The sequence below is a fragment of the Charadrius vociferus genome, unplaced genomic scaffold, assembly GCF_000708025.1.
Source record: "Charadrius vociferus isolate BGI_N301 unplaced genomic scaffold, ASM70802v2 scaffold532, whole genome shotgun sequence".
Lineage (NCBI taxonomy): Eukaryota > Metazoa > Chordata > Aves > Charadriiformes > Charadriidae > Charadrius > Charadrius vociferus.
In genome coordinates this window covers 1,798,546-1,804,173 of record NW_009647271.1, presented here as the reverse complement: position 1 = coordinate 1,804,173, position 5,628 = coordinate 1,798,546, and positions in this window count along the sequence as shown.

Genomic DNA, 5,628 nt, shown 5'->3' with positions numbered 1-5,628 from the left:
GGTGGTGAACGTGCCAGTAGAAATAGGGAGGTGCTGTGTCATCATGGAGATGTGTCCCGCGTTCAGGGTCCACCTCTGGGATGGCAGCTCGGCGAGGAGGTTTGATGCTGAGCATCATCTGTGCTGGATGGGGAGGAGAGCGGGGAATGGGGAGCAGCGGCTCCCCGGGTTTGTCACTGTCCTCCTTACTCTGTTTCTGGTCAGAGCTCATGGTCTGGTCTCCAAACGTTATCTCAGGTCAGTGAGTTCTCCTGTTAAAATAAGTAATTTTTAATGTCTGCTGGCAAATAATGCTTACTAATGTCAGCTTATACCCTGGCCTAGTATTCTTGCTGTCTGCCTTGATACACACGAATGTCGGGAGCTGTGGGTGCTGACGGTGCCCCAGACATGGCGCTGGTAATTGTGGCTCCATCTCCTGATGCTGCACTGAACCCACGAGCTGGAGGGGGCTCCTGGGGGGTCGGGGGGGACACGACAGTGGTAACCTCTGGAGGCGGCAGGTGACACTGTCTGACCTTAGCACTGCCCCTTGTACAATTCCCTCCCTGGTAGTTTAATTTTTTTTTTCATTTCATTGTGTTTCTCCCACGTCATGATGGGAGCCCAGCTTTTGGCACGCAGGGCAGTTATCACCTCACCCCCCCTCCGGCGTTCCATGGGCTGCTCTGCAGCACCCAAAATGGCCCAAACTCAGGCTGTTGCTGTAAGATGAGGGTGGGGAAGCCCTGCGCAGCCCGAAATATCATCGAGGACAGAGGGGACCGTGACTCAAACCTGTCCCATGTCCTGCCTGGTCTTGTCCCCACGGTCACTGGCACAGAGCATGGTACCCGCAGGTGGTGGTGCCCTGGGGCTGGGCACAGCAGCACCCACCCGGGGCACCTGTTCCTGCCCCCCAGGAGGGTGCTGGGCCCTCATTCCAGACCAGTAAATCCTCCTAACACTGCTATGGGGTGGCCGGTGGCTTCAGGGCTCTGTTGTGCCACATCACAGGATGGAGACAGGCAAGTGCTCCTCTGTCCTCGCACGTAAAATGTGCTCTAACATAAAAAGTGTTGTGGGAAATTTCACGCTGAACCATTTACATCGCTGTTCGCATGACTTTATTTTGTAAAAAAACCCTCTCAAATCTTGCCAGAAGTCAAGGTTTATTTCCCCATCCTAAGGGTGTTTAATCCTCATCTCATTAACTTTCATTTTAATGTACAATTGCTGAGGAGAGAAAATAACTGAAATATTTTGTCTTCGGGAAAAGATCAGATATAAATTTATCCTGAAGCCATCAGAGATGCTTATCAGCATGTTTTTCTCTCTTGCCTAGCTGTACGAGCTTGCAGACGAACCAGTTTTGCTCGGCTTTGGCTTTCTGAGAGAAGAAATGACTGCTGGAGAATTCAGCTGGGCAGCAAGTCCCTGCTTGGGATGGGTTGATGGTTTGAGCATGGGAGAGGAAACAAAAAGCATCACTGCGTGGGATCACATTGGGGCGCCCTGGGCGACGGAAGGACTTGGCTCTAAAAAAAGGAGAGAGATTTTTTTCCCAACAATTTATGCAGAAAAACATCCTCTGAGTGGGGCGTAATTTATTTCTGTAGTGGAAACCATCTGCTTCTCGCTTTCAGCTACAACCAGCCCAGGTTTACAAAATAAAAAAACCCCAAGTGTTAAGTGTGATTATTAAGCTATATCTCACCTTCTTCCTCAGACCTTGCTGAGGCCGTACCCAGGCACGGGGCTGTCTGGAGGAAGAGCACAGCAGGGCGTTCGACCAGCCCTTTCCATGAGCACTGCTCTGGGTAGCGGGTGAAAACCAGTACTGGTAAAATCACTTTTTGCAAAGCTGGAATGAACTTTGCTTAAAAACTGCTTGAAAACTGAACTTTTGCCAAAACGAACTTTTGCCAAACGTAATGTCAGCAAAAAAAAAAACAATAAGAAAGGGTGGTTATTTTTCCCCATTTTGCTACTTTCCAGCCACCATTCCCTCATGTTTCCTACTTTTTGTAAGAGGTGAAAAGAGGAGAAAAACGCTCCAGCTGCTGCAGGTAGAAACACAGAGAGTGATGGAGGTGGAAGGCTGAGGTGGTTTAGGGGGCAGATGGGGCCGAGCAGGCAGATTCCTCGCAGAGCCGCCCTGCCGCGGTGAGGACAGAAAGAGTTAAGCCGCAGCATCGCTGGAGGAGCTCAGGTGTGGCTCTGCTTTTTCCTTCCTGGCCTCCAGGATTACAGCACTGCTTGCCAGGCTTTGGGAAGAGGTTAGGAAACACTTGTCCCAGGAGAGCTGCCTCAAAATCTGGGGCCGGAGGGTCCCGTCCCTGCAGCGTGGGGCCGTGAGGGCAGTACCTTCTCTAGGGACAAAGCTGGCCTAGAGGACATCGTTGGTGGGGAAGGTGAAGCGGATGGAGCACCCAGATTTGCCCTGTGCAGGCTGGTTTTGAACGGCTCTGAGAAAGCAGCCAGAGCTCAGGAGGGCAAAAAAGATGAGATTTACTGTGACGGCTACTTAGCCAAGGAGAAGGTGGTGGTGGTGGCATCCTGTCTCGCCTGCCCGGAGCATCGCCAGGATCTCATGTAGCACCTCCGAGGACACCGAGCTGCCCACCCACAGGTTAGAGCACTTAACTCTATAACCAGAAACCTGGTCGTGAGTGAACAGCCTGGGTAAGTGAGGAGTAAATATCTTTAGGTGTAACCCTAGAAGCAAATTTGATAGGTAAGCAGGAAAGAGTTTTGTAAAATGATGCTCTTTCTCCTTTCTTTCTATGGATTTACTTCCTGCCCCTGGGAGGAGGAGGGCTCTGCTTCCAAAACAAAGTGGTCATTGCCAGTGTGTGCATGGAAAGTTTAATAAATCTTTTGGTCCTGTGCATATACCAGATGTTGTGCCTGGTGCTGTGCAAAGGGCATCCCCCACCGCGCCTGCTGCCCCGGCTGCCTGCAAAGCTCTGCTGACGTGTGAGGGACAAACGGCCTGAGGTGTGAGTCCAGGTCTTCAGAGACCCCAGTGACCTTACCCCAGCAGGGATCCCTCTCGCCCAGTTTTAGGCACTTGGCCTGAGATGCTCTAGAGCAGTTGGCAGGGCTGGACCACGCACTGGTTCCCTGAGGCCCAGCACTGACTGCTTGGTAGCTCTTCTTTCAGCCTTCTCCAGTTTTTAGGCTGGAAGGTGGGTTTGAATCCCTCCCTCCAGGTAAACTCCTCTTCCAGCACTTTTTAAAATCATGGATGGCAGGATTGCATTCCTACTGGCACATCACCTATGCTCACTTATTAACAAATGTTTTATTTCTTGCTGCTGGCAGAGAGCTCTCTCAGGCTTTGAGAGAAGAGGGCAAAGCTGGGCAACATGGGGTGATGGGTTCTCGTGCTGTTAAAAAGGTGTAGCCATCCAACTTGGATGGTGCCCTGGTCCTTTCTGCTGGAGAGGACTCCGCTCCAGCTCCAGGCATCCAACAGCTACCAGAGGGCTCAGATAGTTTCCTCTCTTTGGTCTTTTGACCCCAGAGAAGGTGGGTCATTGATGGCTCTCTGGTTTGTTCATGGAATGAACTTCTTCAGACCCACCTGGAGTACCACTGGAAGCTGAAGTCTCTTGAGAAAGCAATTCTCAAACTACAGAACAGCCCACGGTAAGGCAGAACAGAGTTGGGTTTGCTCCCAGCTTGCTGTTGGTGCCACAGATGATCTGTATCCCTGTAAAATTATGATAGTCACAATTCTGCCCAATTTCTATCAGATGGCTCCTGGGGGGCATCAACAGAGAACCACAGGCAGAGCTCCTAACAACATCCCTTGTTATCTTCAGCAAAGCGTGAGCCACAGTGAAAGTCACAAGGATCAAAATAGTCACAGTAGCTGCCTAGTGTGACCGACTTTGCAGCCAACTTCCTTGGAAAATGGCCTCAGTCCCTTTTTGCAAGGCTACTGTAGCCGCAACTGCTTCTGTGCTGATGAGTTTTCCACTTCCAGAAAGGTGTTGGACGTGTCAGTGTTTGCAGGGCAGGTGCCCTGGGGTGGAGAGGGGCAGGAGACAACGTGGAGGACGGTACACCAGGTGACTTCTGGACCGTAGGCATCTGTCTCTGATGTGAAAAGCCTCAAGGGAGGGTTTAGGCTGCTGCTGGTGGCAGTGGGGCAGTCCAGCAGGAGGTAGTGGCCTTTCTGGAGGAGAAGAGCATGGCTATGAACAGGATAAAGGTCCACTTAGAGCACAAGTGAGCCTTCATTGAGAGTAAGCTCAAACGGGAGAAGACTCCAGCTCCCACCAAGTGCCTCTTTTTAAAAATAGGATAGTTTGGGATGTGTCCCATTACAGTAGCTGGAGGGATACCTGCAAAATGCCTCCAAGGTGTGGTATCGTAGCCTGAAACAAGTGAATCTTTCTGTTTATTTTGTGGCTAGGAGTGCCCTGAAGTCAGGAAGAGCTCCGGGGTGGATGCTCTTCCCAGCATTTACATTGGGCTGAAGGACAAACTGTCTGGAATCAGGCGGGTCGTCATGGAGACTGATATCTGCTTGTACTTGTTTTTGCAAAGCTGCACCTGAGGGCATGTGCTTGCTTATAAACAGCTCGGTACTATCACCAAGTGGAAAAAGCAAAGGCCCAGAAAATTGCATGTGAACCGGGCTACAGCCCCCCGTACTGCCCTCTCTCTGCCATAAGATCATCGCTTCGGATTTGCAACGTTACGTTGGCTGCTGTGATAGCGAGCACGACAGGCCGGGAACTTCTTGAATGTTTTTGATTTGCTGAAACTGGAATTTTTCAGAGGTCCTGATAAAACTTCCCTTAAGAACATGTTTCAAATCCAGGAGGGACTTTCTTGTCAGACCGCGAGCGAATGAGAAACAGCCAGATAAAAAGGGCATGAACTCGCAGTGTGAGCAACAGAGACCAAACCCCCTGCTCATCCCGCTGGAGACAAGATGCATGAACTCACCGTCCCGGTGAGTCCCCGGAGAACGGGGTCAGCCCGGGAGCTAACTCTGCTTTATCTTCTGGTGGAAAAATTTCAGGTCTCGTCTTGACAGGGAATGGGAAAACGCTGGTGATTACATGATGTTTTTGGACTTGACAGCGCCGTTTCTTGCCTGGCGTTAGTGGCAGGTTGTGACGAGGCGTTAGCAGGTTGCGGGATGATCAAAGGGAGAGGGGAGGGCTTCCCCAGACCAGGGGGATGCTGGGTCTCACTCCAACGCCACCTTAGAGCAGAGGGCAAGAAAGACCAGAGGTTTCTGCCTCCCCCCCATTGGCTTTGTCCTGTTTTTTCTTTAAAATGATAAACAGTAGCAGTCAGCCGATAATGATTTAGTATGTGAAAATCCTGAGCCTTATCAGTGTCCCTATCCCGACTTCTTTTAAGTCCCCCGTAGAAATCTCATGAGCACCAATATATAAACCAGCTGAGTTTGTACCTACAGAAGGTAATGTGGCTGAGCCTCATAAATCCCACCGGTTTATACATATCAGCCCAGTTTCCTCAGCAGAGGGAAAACTGCCAGGTGCCAGCAGGGATGAAGAGAAGGGCTTGTGCTGGCTGGGGGCAACCTCGAAAAGCGCTTCGCACCCCAGATGTCAGCAGCGACGGGGGCTCCAGCATGAGCGCTGCAGTGCCTTTGGGATG